This window comes from Haemaphysalis longicornis, unplaced genomic scaffold, assembly GCF_048455015.1.
Source record: "Haemaphysalis longicornis isolate Haplotype H1 unplaced genomic scaffold, Haemaphysalis longicornis Haplotype H1 scaffold_12, whole genome shotgun sequence".
In the NCBI taxonomy this organism is placed as follows: Eukaryota; Metazoa; Arthropoda; class Arachnida; order Ixodida; family Ixodidae; genus Haemaphysalis; species Haemaphysalis longicornis.
The window spans coordinates 111191660-111206682 of NW_027526225.1; the positions used below are offsets into that span (position 1 = coordinate 111191660).

The 15023-nt window shown below is 47.8% G+C and overlaps 1 protein-coding gene across 1 annotated transcript in view; it reads right to left on the bottom strand.

Moving 5' to 3' along the window:
- The window catches only part of LOC144161781 (osmotic avoidance abnormal protein 3-like), a 59046-nt gene extending 50289 nt beyond the window's left edge, over positions 1-8757 (bottom strand). Inside the window, exon 1 of the mRNA XM_077692381.1 lies at positions 8190-8757. The gene's annotated coding sequence lies outside the window, so the exon portion shown is untranslated. The remainder of the gene's footprint in view (positions 1-8189) is intronic.
- Positions 8758-15023: the final 6266 nt, after the last annotated feature.

Below are 15023 nucleotides of genomic sequence, written 5' to 3' on the forward strand. Positions count from 1 at the left end.
AAATGACGCAGAAAGGCCCCAGCCGTGCAAGAAAAAAATAACGCGTTCAAAATGACGCAGAAAGGCTCCAGCCGCAAGAAAAAAATTACGAGTTCGAAATGACGCAAAACAGCTCCAGCATACGAAATTAAAGCAAGCACAAAAAGAGCAGACTCCCCCTGGCGCAGTTTCAGGCAGGGGGAGGGCGAGAACTGCGAAGGCGGGAAATTTGAAATGCATTGGGTGGCAGCAGTGAGCGGATAACGGCGCTGCAGCCCATTATGGCGATTCACTGCTCTGCACTTCCGACAGCTTTCACATTGAGTGGAACGGCTTTAATTTTTATGGTCTCCATTCAAACCAAACGTGCTCCCCTTACCAAAGTCGGCTGTCTTTCATAACACTTCTGTATGCAGTGAAGTAGCATTTTAGGCCCAGAGTTTATTTTTTCTTTTCTTTTTTTTGCAGCGCATTTCAAATGGAGCGAAACACCGACACCTGCCAGGGAGTGGGAGCCAAGATTAGATGCAGGCATCTGATAATTTTCATCCACCGTTGCTATTCGCTCCTTCTGGAAAAACTTCTCTACCTGAGCATCGACTAAGAGATAGAAAAGCTTTAGTACAAAGCCAACGCCCGGCAACCATTTCGCTTACGCATTCATATATACAACCTTCAGAAGAAGAAAACAAAATGAACACCAGCATGCGGTGACAGAAACAGGGCGTGTTTATTCAGCAACTTTGCGATGCTAAAGCAGCGGAGAGATTTTCTGTCGCGTCCGTGTTGCCTAAATCGAATTGTTCTCCCTAAACCTGACCAGTGGGAAGTAAGTCGTGCTGACTGGAGTGCCGTTTCCAGTGGCCGCATTTTTATTCGATTCCCAAAGACAATTGATGCCATTTTTGAAGAACGAGCTCAATCAAATCGCGTGATTGCAGCAGGTATAACGATCTGTTATTCGCTGTTTGCATCCCTAGACGAAGCCGTTCGTTAAATTATACAAGAAATAAATCGAAGTCTATCGCAGAAAGGGAGCACGGAATGCGCGTTATCGATTCAGACTGTCGTGAGGTCAGGGATGGCCTAGCGTTCGAGTTTCTCCTGGTCGTTACAACATTTTAAGGTCGATCCTAGCAGATTACTGCTAACGTGAGATACGTCCCGTTAGTATAGCTTTCAACTTGATGTGACCGCAATTTCGTAAATGTGACGATAATATCACTAATAGAACGAATTGATCCGTCTGGTTCTTCACACACTGAGAGACCAATCATGGCGAAGGTAAAGTACTCAGGCCAATCGCGAGCTCTAACGAATGCGACACGACTCTAAGACAAGTGAAATTGTTGTGCTGAACATTTTTAACACGAAAGTGTTTTATTCCCGGATACACGAAGATTTCAATGACGTCATATGCGTCACGGAAGTGACGCCAGTACAACGAAGCCAGCGGCCTGTAAAGGGTGCACCCCTGCACACAGGGTCTTCTTGCGGGGAAGCAACCCTTAGTACTGAAGAGTACGTTATTGCTTGTGTTCACTGGCGAGGCGCGCATGCAGGCAACCGTGGAGTGCGCCGTCACTAGTTACGTCGGGCTCTGAGGGATGGCAGTATTTGTCCGTTGACCGCTAAACTTCCAACGAATGCCACCTATACTCAAGGGTTTTGTTCGTTTTCGGGTTTCATATTTTAACACGAAACTGTTTTATGTCGCGATAACCCAAGATTTCACTGACATCATGTCCGCCGCGGAAATGACGCCAGTACACCTTTGCCGAAGCGACCAGCCAGCATTAAGTCGCTCGCCAAGCACACCCACAACACAGCCGCCAACCCGCAAATCATGCTCAGTTGCATATTTTTTTAGTACTTACGAGCGATATCAGCTGCGCGTTGTACCCCATTTATGCGACCAAACGAGTGCGGAAAATCAACTTACAATTGTTTTTGGTCCACAATTAAGGATACTTTGAGTGAGTTATTTTAACTAATTGTCGTAGAGTTACAGTTGCATTCCGGGGGATAAATTGGGCGGTTACAACCCATGTCTCAGTTGTTTTACGAGGCCGCTAGAACAACTTGAGAAGAGGTGGCATCGTGTTATTCGTACCACAACTGTGACTGATAATTAATTACGGGGTTGACTACGTACTAGTCGGTCGTAGTGTTGAATGAGATAAACAACCCCCGAGCCAAGATTCATTTCAGCTGTCAAAACGGAAAGGTATACAATTGCACTTGATCCCCAAAACTCAGCAGCAGTGCATTTCGGAAGTACACACACAATAGTGCCAGCAGGGCATGAAAGTTGGCCCAAATTGCGAAGGCAGGAGCAATATCGATGCAATGTAGACCAAAATCGCCATGGGTAAGGTAGAAAGAGAGAAACTAGTTTTGATTAAAGCACGCGGAAATAATTGACTACCAGTAGATATGTGACATAACCAAAGGTGTATGTGCAACACTGACGAAAGACTGCATACCAACCGGTCACGTAAATATTGGCTTGAAATTCAGTGCTCCACTGATAGCTGGATCCTCGATAGCATAGAACTGTCTCACCTCCTTCCATATTGTATTAGATTGCGTTTGATTGTAGGGTTTAACGCGCCGACGCAACACAGGCGATGAGGCGCGCCGTAGTGGAGGGCTCCGGATTCATTTCAACCACCTGGGGATATTTAACGTGCGCCGAAATCTCGTACACACGGGCGTTTTTGCTTTTCGCCTCCATCAGAAAATCGGCCACCGCGGCTGGGAATCGAACCAGCAACCTCGTGCTCAGCAGCGCAACGCCTTAGCCACTGAGCCACCGCGGCGGGTAGATTGCGTTTCTTTTTTGTGATCGAATAAACGATGTACTCCAGCTTTCCGTCGTGTAGTCCCCTCTAAATAGCAACTTCAAAGCAATTGGCAGGCAAGAAACCGTTCCTCACAGAAGCGCTGCGCGTTCTAACATTTTCGCAACAAGGCGTAATCAGCAGCTGACTCCACACGTTCGGTTGGACAAAGAGAACCTGTCGGACGCCAGAGGAGGCGACATCACTGACGTTTGGCTCGGTGAGCTAGAGGCTCAACGGTTCCCACTTAAGGATGGTCCGTAATAATTAGTCGCACTTGCGACAACATCAACAGGAACTCACTGCAACGAATCGTATACCCAATCCTTAAAGTGGACTGACCGTGCGCAAAGGCTAGCTCTTACACCTTTATTCGTCAGAATCATCCACCTTTTGTTATATTTTTCTCAATGTTTTTCCTGTGGTATCGAGCAAGCGACCAAAGCTTACGCCCAGCCCAACACGCAGGCGCATATACATCCTTTGCCAAAATATTCTAGGCCAATTCTAAGCCTTCTGAACCACAGAGAATTCAAATAATAAGCGTTACCTTTAACTGTGGCAAATATATTTTATGACACTAGGTGTTTTCTTCAGCTTTCCGGCACAGGATAACAATGTTGCTCTTGTTATCCTGTGCTAATCGTAATGATTTATTAAAACGATGTTGTGATATGTGCCTTTATTTTCAATACACAGTGGTGTCTTTTTTGTTTTGTTAAGAGTGTGTCTGTATGTAAATAAATTTCCTTGTAAAACAGTTTCTTGATATGTTCTGATTTGCGAATTAATTGGCATGTTTTGTTTTGTTTGTATTAAAATATACCTCCATGTCAACTGTGCTCGGAGGGAAGGCCTCTGTCAGGCTAGCAGCCTTCTGCCTTCCCTCCGTTTTTTTTTTTTTTGTATTCAGAAAATAAACATCAATTCAATTTAAAAAACTTCAATTCAAAACGTTTCAGCCTCGCTCTGGGCGTGAGCTCGTACGCTGAATTTTTTTTGTGGCCTGCGCACTTTCGGCTTGGCCTATAAAATTTTGACAAAGACGTACTGTAGGCAGGTACGTACCAACACTACACGCACACGCCTCTCACGACATAAATGACTCGACTCGCAGAGTAGTTTTACCACACGACAGAACGGAAAGTATCCGCATGTCAATACAGCTCTTAGGGCCCGAAAGGTTCGCACATTCTTCTACAAGAACGAGCGCTACGATCATTAGAACACCTTTGCCGCAGCGATTTTCCTAGCGCGGCAGTTGAGCCTTTCAACTAGAGCAGGCTCTCATCCTCCCCCTTCACGAGGGTGCATTGTGCTTTAGTTCATGTTTCGTTTCTTCCACAGCGGCCGCTGACACCGAGTCGGCCGATGCGGCTTCAGTTCTCAGCGGTACGCGCGCTCGGAAGCGTCGGATCCGCACCGCTGACTCCGGACGCGTGCTACACATGCCAACGACCCTCACCGGAAGACGAGGCAGGCTCCGACACGCCTGCGCGCCACCGTGCACACGCCCCGAGTCTCTCCTTTGTCTCCACAACCCCCTTCCCCGCTAAACTGCTTCAATTCGCAACCTGTCTGTGCGTGCAACACATGTAAGACTGCGGCGCCTTCGAGACCAGTGGTCGTACGCCGCACGCTGCTTGCTCCGCGCGAAACCGGATTTTACGAACTTCTCGATCTTACGAAGTTTTTAACGCAACAGCAGTAAGTGTTCCGTTGAGCGAACGCCGGCGTCCGGTGGCGTCCGGCGTTTGTCTCCCACATCCTCAATTTGTTGTACGCATGCCACACGGCTTTGTTACTATACGATGCATCATCATCAGCAGCAGCAACAATAACAGCAGCAGACTACTTAAGTCCACTGCAGAACGAATGTCTCTCCCAGTGACCTCCAGCCTCTTCTGTCCTGCGCTGCTCCAGTCCATTCCCTGCCTCCAAATTTGCTTATTAGGGGCGAAGCCCCGGAGCTGGGGCTGTTGGCGTCTCCTGTCGTCGTCGTAATTGTCGCCACATCTAGTCACGGTACTAAAACATCGGGAAACTCGTTTACGCCTCGCGCTAGAACGCGTAACGCGTACTAAAAAAAACACCGGGATGCTCGTTTACGCCTCGCACTGGAACGACACCGGGACACTCGTTTACGCCTCGCGCTAGAGAGCTTCGTGCTTCAAAGACAATAGACTTTTACAGCAAAGCTGTACCCCCCAAAGGTTTCATCTCCGTTGGCAAAAATGCCAAGGTGCCAAGAATACACTTATTCACTGCATGCTTCGCCCCTCCCCAGGTTTCACGTTAGTGGAGATGGCCCGGGATTTTTCTTCGTTTTTTCATCGAGTTTTAGGGGCCTTTTCCGAGTGCAACTGGAGGTCTAATTCCTCCCGTAAAAACTCGAGGGTGAATAGCGATTTGAACTTTCTTGTAGTTGAAGACTACACGCTAGCTTTTTATTAGTTGTATTGGGCACATTTCATTAAGTGTACCACCGTTACAGTTCAGCGAGTTCACGTGGGCAGTCCTTTAGATCCGCACCCGACAAACCCTTTGAGAAGTCATCATTAAAGCCAGAGCACGAGTGAATCCACAATTTATGTAATAAACCCATGCTATTCACCTAAGCTACCCGCTCCTCAGATTGTGTATTCCTGTACGCATGTGTGTGTGGGTGTGTGTGCGCGTGCGCGCAGAGTGGGTGATGTAGGAGGGGAGCAGTCTTCGAAACGTCGTTTGGCAAGTCAGGTGTATACGCGCCCTGATTTGTATTCATTTGTAGGTCATCCCCTCCACCCCCTACCTTTCTGTTCAATGTTCCTCTGGGTGTGGACGTATAAATATTGCTTCTGCCGCAAAGCACCAATATTCCCTTCACATTTTCTTTCCACTACCCCTTCCTCTTCAAAAACGAAAAGCAACCTCTAAGAACGCGTAAGTATAGGTCGACACACATGTAAGCACTCCGTTGAGTTTAGAAAAAAAAAATAACGGTGGTTGATTCCTCTGTCATAGGAATCAGTAAAACACGAAAGTGAAATGTGCAGCGAAATCTGCAGCTGAGCATGATTTGCGGGTCGGCGGCTGTTTTGTGGGTGTACTTGGCGAGCGACGTCCTGCTGGCGGGTCTCTTCGGCAAAGGCGTATGCGTCATTTCCGTGACGGATATGACGTCAGTGAAATATTGGGGTATCGCGGCATAAAACACTTTCGTGTTAAAATATGAAACCCGAAAACGAACAACCCTAAGTAGAACGTACTTTTTAGTACTAAAGGTTGCTTTCACGCAAGAAGACACCGTGTGCAGGGGTGCACCCTTTACGGGTCGCTTGCTTCGTTGTACTGGAGTCACTTCCATGACGGATATGACGTCAGCGAAATCTTCGCGTATCCGGGAATAAAACACTTTCGTATTAGGAAAAAGACAAGCGGAGTAAACTACATGTAAGCAAAATGACGCAGAAACAAAATCAACTATGTTGTGGGTTAGCGGTCGGGACAGAAAATTATTACAGTGAGTTTTGACATTTCAAAGGTTATCCGACGAAAACTTTTTGGTGACGCCAGCAGAGTAGAAACAAATGCGTCTATTTGTGCCAATGAAACATTCTTGTGAAAGCAGGCATGGCACATTTCATAGCAAAGCATTCTTTCTTCCTCAATTTCTTGAAATCACGCCCGGAGTTTGCGGGGTGGCAAAATTCCTTCCTTGGAGCCGAGAAGCTTAATTGGATTGTTTTTTCCGTGAGTAGGATCCTAGCGATGGCAAATGTAAAAATATGCGGCTGCATTGTAGTAAAGAAAGTCATTAGGTAAAACAACCCACCGCGGTGGTTTAGTGGCTAAGGCGTTGCGCTGCTGAGCACGAGAACGCGGGTTCGATTCCCGGCCGCGGCGGCCGCTTTTCTGATGGAGGCGAAAAGCAAAAACGCCCGTGTACGAGATTTCGGCGCACGTTAAGGATCCCCAGGTGGTTAAAATTAATCCGGAGCGCTCCACTACGGCGCCCTTCATCGCCTGCGTTGCGTCGGTGCGTTAAACCCTACAATAAATCAAATTAAGTAAAAAGCATTTATCCTACTTTTATTTAGCGCCTTCTCGGAGCAATTTAAAATTGTGAGATTCAAGCCAGAAACCGTGTAAGGAGGGTGATCGTTAATTGTTTAGGTTATGAAAGATACGCGTGTTTTGAGGTGTTCATAACCTAAGCTCGCAGCAAATCTACAGACGTGCGATATGGGGCAGAATGCCAATGAACCTGGCGTTAATTTCCGTACACAACATCTTGAATCATGACATTTTCCGGAACACTTGAATATGAGGCATGGCCCTAAGCAACGCCTGCCTTCAAGTTCTCAATACAAACTTGCGCCCAAGGCATCGCAAATTATTTTTCACAAAGTAAGTTCTGACACGTACTTCCTTAATTGATGCTTAACCCTTTTGTGGCGGTAAACATAGTCTGTTTCCGCGTAATTCCGATCCTTCACGTTATAAAAGCTTGTAAAAAGTGGAAAACAGATTAATAAAGATTATTCCGGATTAACTAGATTGGCCGCTTTGCCATGGGGCATTTATATACAAAAATGATTAGGAAGAAGCCCAAATGAAATTTTGAGCAACCGGACAAGAAATTACAAGGACCGCACATAGGCACGGTGAGAATAAGGCAAGCCCGTCGATATTTAAAAAAAAAAAGAAGTTATTCCTCCTTACATTACTGTATCCGACGCGGATATCTGACAAGTTAACGTCACCAGAAAACGTGGCAAGCGCGGTCGCTGCAGGTTGTTCAGTCTCGTATATTACCACGAACTTCTGGTTAGAAATAAGCTAAGCAATAAACATGTCCTACACGTCGTCAGTCACTTCGATCTGATGTGTGGCACTCTCGATTAGGATTTGGGACCACCGCGCCACTACTCGTTTTGTTTAGTCCTCAGCGTCATCGTTCTCATTTTTTCGCACTTCGTAAGCAACGAACGTGACATCCGTTCACCACAAGACATTACTGTCAGGACGAGAAAATTGCCCGCGCAACCGTCTGACGTTCCTGCGTTTGACCCATAGCCCAAACCCGCGGGCGGTGTCGGGAGCATTCCAACAGTGAAGCGTCGACTCCTCAGCAGACGGCTGGCAACGAGTTAGTACTGTCTTCGCGAATTCCAACAAAACCGAGACGGGCGTATCATGACACCCTGAAGACTATACAACTCCCAGCCTACGGAAACGATTGCGACGCACGATTCCCGTTCACTGGTCGACTAATACACCCCGAAATGCAGATGTTACTGTTCGCCGTGAAACACCGTGACAGCTTTTGTGCAGTGACCATTTGGAGGACTGGTGAAAACCGCGTGACAAGTCTGTACCTACGTGTTTTTGCCAAGTCCCGGTTGCTGGCGATGTCGTGCGAGATCAGAGAAGATCGCCGACGGGGTCTAGAGCACGGACGTCGTCCTGTGTCGTCTGTGGCGGACACCGAGGCGGTTCCGTCGGGAGGAGCTCCTCGCTCGAACCGCCGGCCATGGGCTCGGGTGACACGACTCCGGTGGAAGTCTTTCCGAGAACCCCGCAACGCCCGGCTCCCGTGGTAACGCGTCAACAAGCGGCCGGTTGCTACGGGTCCGAGCCGTGAGCTCTGTTGGCGGGAAACTTGAACCGACGTGGGCGCGATGTCGCGAAGCCAACCCCCCCGCTACCTCAATGCCGTGAAGACAAAATATAAGTTGGGTTGAGGAAAAAGACTGCCTTGTCGCTATAACAATGAAACCAATTATGTCGCAAACCTAAGACAGTTAGATATCAAGGGAAACAGGTGAAGCAGTCGTGACTCATTAGTCACTTTTTGGTGGTCTCCATGACGTCACGGAATCTTGTTTGTGCGATTAGTGGCCTCGGACCAAAGCTACCGCCAAGAAACATAACTGTGCAATTGTAGTGAAGCCTCTAGTTACGCTTGATCGTATCAAGTGAATGATAGCGTGCAGACAATAACCATGCTTTTTGGGTTCTCTCTGTTGCATCACTTTTCCATCTGTTACATCACTACTGACGCGCCGTGGCGCGGAATTTGAAAGTTTTAAGGCGCAGCCCTTTGTTGCCGGTCTCTGGGCTGAGCCGCGACGCCGTCGTCATGACCGAGCGAACGATGACAAGACCAACGAGTAAAAGAGAAAGCGAAATTGGGAGGGGAGGGCGGTTCACCGTGGCGGCGTGAGCCAGCGCTCTCCGAAAGTGTGCGCTGCGGGAGGGGCAGTATGCTGTGCCCGCACGAGGCGCTCGACGGCACGACGCTTGGCGAAAACGTGAGCGGGGCGTGCGCGTGACTATGATGTGCGTTCGCTTAAGACGCAGTTCGCGGTCCCTTCCTTATCGAGCCTCACTTCGCGCCGCCGACGCAGAGGCTTATCATCGCTGCCGTAAAGAAAACCCACGAACTAGTGCTGCCTCAGCGCACTGCTGCTCCGCCGAAATAGGGGAGTATCGTAATCGCCAGCCATTTTTTTTATATATCTTGCATTTTATTGGCTAAAAAACGTCTTTTGTGGCTTGAATAGAGCTTAATGAGTTATCAAAGGCAAGTTCTTTCAAATTGAGGGCGTTGTATTTCCGTTCAAACCCTTAGGGGACGTTCAGGAGCCTAGTAAGACTTCATGAAAGCTGAAAAAAATACTTCGCAGAAAGGTTTCAAAATATTGCATAATTTGTCGTCAAACTTTGTCGCCCGAAGAGATGCGCCTGATCTCTTTGGAACCAGAAAATAACACTGCACGAACCAAGCCTGCATTCTCAATGACGAGATTCCCGCAATAACTGCAACGCTGCGACTTCGAAGTAATTTTTCATCGAAGAATTCTGTTGCGTCCGAGCGTTCCACCCGGGTAAAATTTCTACCGTTCCGAGGTTTCAATTGCATCTCATAATTACAACAAGTCCAAAGAGTCATATTCTGAAGGAGGGAGACTAACGGGTTCCAGTGCCTGTTTAGGCACTCACGTATGTAACTTGTCCTGCGCTGCTACGGATGTGTTCTGGGGTCTAATTCTCAGTTTTGTCCATTTCATGTTCGTTTCAAAGCGTCCATTTCAACGGGCCCTGACTGGCTCAAAGCAGACGATCAGGTGTGACGCGTCCCAAGCTAGGCGGGGCGTCGTTTTCTGTGCACGTTATTGGTCAGGGGCCTCGTAAATGAAACGACGTCACGATTTATATCGGTGCGAAGTAGACATTTTTCAAACCGATAATGTCATAATTCCACCCTTGGTTCCACCTCGCAACATGCTGTTGCTCGCCTCTATGAGTTGGCTTTTCCGCGTGCCGGCTGTGTCGAACGCGCGAGCCGAACGCGTGAGAGCCCCTGCAAAGCATTTGTGTACGAACACGCGAAATTGCGGCTAATTTAAGTGCGAACTGATTATTGAATGAAATTATTGCTTGATTAAAGCTCATCAACCGATCAATCAATCGATCCACTGAAACTGTTTAATCACTCTAATCAGTGGACTGAAATTATTATCTTGGTAACCATTTTCCCCCCATTGGACGATCCGGTGTGCTGAAACCGAAAAAAAAAATGTTGATTTGGGCAAACTGGGATTAAAGTCGAATTTATGATTGAAATAATAGTTTTGTCAAGTTTTCCAATATCCTCTTCTGTGGATATGCCTTGTTATGTTGATGTGTCAGAATTACGGGGGAAGCACATTGAAATTGAGACTGAGCATACCGTCACCTTCCCTATGCGTTTTATAAATGTTCCATGTTAACCTTCTCTTATATCGCCCTATTCCTATGTACCTCCCCATCCCACCGCCCCTACACCAGCAGGTGTTTTGGTGTCCGCCCCTAGGCGAGACAATTTACGCCTGCTGGTGGACCTTCCTCTTCCTGATTAGCAGTACCCACACACACGCACGCGCGCACGCACGCACACGCACACACGCGCACACACACCCCGTCTGATTCAGGTACGTGGCACTTAATTCTTGTCCGGTCCCTTAATTGTTAACACGACATTACGAGAATTACTAGTATCTATTTTGCACGAACGAACCTGGCTATCGCCGACAAGGGCATGGCGCGTTCAATCAGCTTCACTCCGCGGTCTTCCCCTTAGGTCTGGGTGTGCAATCAAAGTTCAGTTTTGTAATGCGAAAGCATGGGGGGCTCATCGAGAGGAAAAATGGCGTCCGGATTCAAGAAAAATACCCATTCACGGCAAATGCGGGTATGATCCATCCTGACGTATCCATTGGCTGCGACTAGTCATTGACTGTGATATATATGTCATCGTTGCTAAGGCGCCAGCCGAACTGCTGGTGGCCGTTGCTGGCCAGCCGTTGCTGGCCAGCCGAACTGGCGCCGCTTCAGCAGGCGCAGTTATGTACCCGTTGCGGCTGCCAGTATGCCTAACGTTACGCGCAACGGCGTTGACGGGCTAGCCGAACTGCTGTCGGCGTGGCGGGAGGGTGAAACGCGAGGTAGTACCGGCCTGACATTAGGCCTAACGCTATGCAAGCGTGTAAGCGACGCGGTTCCAATGCATCATGAGATTGCACAACAGCGCTCTGTCGCATTGCTAAGCTGGGCTGGGTAGAGTTGCCATTGGGGCTCTTCAATTTTTAGTCTCGGACTCCGCGGGTAGTCCGAGGATTCCCCGAAGCCGTAGGGATACATGGGAAAATCGAATGCCGGACTGCTTCTCGGGGAGTTCGCGGCGAGTCCGAGACTGTAAATCGAAGAGGCCCATTGTGTACAGTGTTCTCTACTACTGACAACATTAGGCACATTTTAAGCCGCTGCCCGCGATATGCTAGTCAACGGGCAACAGCATCGAAGGCGCGACTCCGACGTGGAGGTCCTCTAGAACTCTCACACTTCCTTGCCCTGGCGAAATCATGAAGAGGCAGTGCTGGGAACAAGAACTCTCCTTACTTTTCTGGCGGACACAGGGCTATAAGAGATCCTGTGAACCCTCTGAACATACAGTCGAACACGGATATATCGAACTCCAAGGGGATCGTGAAAGTATTCGATATATCGATAATTCGATATATAAAATACGCCTATCTGAAGATTATCTGACCACTTCGCACATCACTGAGAGTTTTCTAAAGTCGTGGAAAACGGTAGCTTACCGTTTCGACCCTCAAAGCGCGGAATATCCGAACCGCAGCAGTACTTTATTTATCATTGAAATGTCTTTGAGCTTCGCTTTTTTTCTCCTGCGTCGTAAAGTTTGCCAAATTGTCTTCAAGATTACAAATACGCACAAATGAGAAAATCAACGCTGTACACTGTGCCCCAACAGAGGCGAATAACGCTGACGTAACCTCGGCTGCAGTAGGCGGTTGGGAACGTTGTCAGGCACTGAGTGCCGTTATCTTCAGTATCCGAACCGAACACCTACCCCATCTGGAGGCGTGCAACGAAGTCGCTTTGCGCCCGACACGCTCCGGAATAGCCGGGGCAGGTTGTGCTGCATTCGCCTTCACGTCAACGTCGATGCGTGCATCGCCCTCAAAACAACTGCGAGGAATTCCGAACGCCTTTTCAAACAACATCTTTTCAGCAGCCTGCACCCGACGAATTCCCGCCTTCGTTGCTCCGAAATGAATGCCTTGGACAAAACAAACATACAACGCCGCATCGGTCCCCCTGCAAGAGCCACCAAACAACTCATTCTCTGAAAAAGAGTGCCTCCGGTCAATTTCTTTTGCTCCTTTATGTCCTTTCGCCCCAACCACTATCCGCGTTCTAGCTATCATGGACCAGCTATCATGAAAACAGCTGGTGAAGGCCATCGAAGCGACATAATGCCGCGGACGCCGTCTCTGTCTCACCAAGCCAGGCAGCTCCTGCGATGAGTCAACATTTTCATCAGCTCCACCCCATCAGAGGAAGCACCTTCGGCGCGGAACTCGATATATCGAATTTGCCCGTGATCAGGAGTTCGATACACGCGCACAACAGCCCTATACTTTTGCATGGAATTTTGAAGGGGATGTTTGCGCTGTTCGATATAGACAATAATTCGATATATCCGTGTTCAACTGTATACATTTATATATGTGTACATCTCCCCTCTCCCCCTTCTTTTTTTTTCCTTTTCTTTTTCTCTCTCTTTATTTTCCCCTGTCATCCCATTGTATTCACCCCCATCTGGAGTTGCAAGCCCTACCATTTGTAAGGCTGACCACTTCAGCTTTCATTGAAGATTTTCTCTCTCTCTGGGTGCATTCCCAGGTATCCCAAACCACTTTATGAGAACGTAACACCAAATTTCTGTATTACGTTTTTTTCTCTGCTGTGGATGCTTACCAGCCCAGTAACATAGAATGGCGCATTAGATGGTCGGTCACAGGGCGTAAATAATTATCTACAGCTTCCTTTACTCAAGTCAGTTTAGGTTTCAACGAAACAAACTCCGAGATGACCGACACGACAGGACAGCGCTCGTGACGCCACCGTTCTCGTCACGCCACGGAAGGGAGCCACCCTAACTGCCCTAACCACGCACGTCCAGACGCGCCATGGTTGCACGCACCCGGGCAGCATGACGTCAGACCCAAAACTGTGACGTGACACACGAAGAGGAGCAGCGCGCGCTAACAGCATCCAGCGCTTTGGCTACGTCATAGGAGCCCTAATGTCAGCAGTTTGGGGTGAGGCGCTCGCATACGTCAAGCTGATGCCGATTTTGAAGGATATTCGTTCTTAGTTTTCTCATGCGTGCAAATATTAAAAGTTATTTAAAATGTGTTATACTGAATGGATTACTGTTGAAGCTTCCTGGGGCATATCTCCGTATACAAAAAAGCTCTTACATAGTTATCTTAGCTTTGCAATTTTGTGTCAGTACTCCTTCAAGAACGTCTGGAGCGCCCCAGTGAAATAACAGGTCTCCTCGACTGGTCATTTAGGGGTGCCCAGCACTTCCAAAGAGCAGCTTGGCATCTTTTTCCTTTTATTGCCGTAGAATTGCACTTGCGAGAGCAGATAAAATAGCACAAACTATGCGCAACTGGTCGTTTCCACCACAAACTTTATCACTAGAGTGCATGAGAGGTGTGGTCAGTCCAAAGTCCAGGAGGCGGCAGGTCTGCGCTGCTAAAGGTCCAGCGCAGAGCTGATCAGCGCAGTCACACACTGCTAGGGTGAGTGGTTGAGGGGGCTAGGATTGTAAGGACCGAAGTAAACTAGATGGCAAGTTTCGAGGGGGTATTGCATATACCTTTTCCACACCTGCTATCAAAACCTCTTTAGTTTTCCCATACGGTACTGGATCAGAATCAAGTGGGTTTGTAAAGCCTTTCACTCGACGTGAAGCCCTTTGTGGGGATTTCACAGCGGTGTTTAGTGCAACTGAACACGGCTGACTATCTTTTGTTAAACATCACTGGCGTACATTGACCCCCTCTATACGAGAAATTTTCGAACTCGGAGAGGGTGTGCAGGTAGGAGGTACACGAAGTCCCTCACTGTTTCTGTTGTTAAACAGCGATAACCAAAAATTATGTTTGTCCCAAACCACCAAGAAATGTCACAAGAGTTTCATAACAGGTCTTATTACAACAATCAGTCATTTCACGGCATCTCCAAAAAAAATTAAAAAGAACTGTAAGGTATAGCAGACTACACCCATGGCATCCAGGATTATTTCTTTTAATTTTGAAAATTTTTTATTCTTTCATGATTTCCCTCTCCTTTCGCATCCTCTGCCCCGGAATTCCACTGTTAAAAGTTATAGAGAAATCGTTATTTCCTTATACCCCGTATAAGGCAAGAGGCGACAGCAATGGAGGGGCCCAACAGCAGTACATCGTTACGTGGCAGGATGGTAATTTTAAAGTATATTTACATTAGTGGTAGAGACAATCTTTGCAGAGAGCAAGAGAGCGAGTCCAAACTACATGGTTTCAAGGGCAAAGCGGGAGTTGTCATCCTCTGGCTGGTTGTCATTTGCGCCAGTGTCACTAGGGCATCATAACGAATGTGGAACTTTGTAGCTACCAAATAGTCCTGTGACAATATTATTGCTATCTTGTCGCTTGACACTGTTGCCCACACTACTAAGCCACTGCACCCATTGAGTTATGCTTGTTGCATCACTCGCCAAAACCGCCTTATGTGCTTACCTTTCAAAGGTAATGGCCAGTTTGTCAAGACAGTCACCAAACAACTCAAATGCAATATCCGAGATCGCAC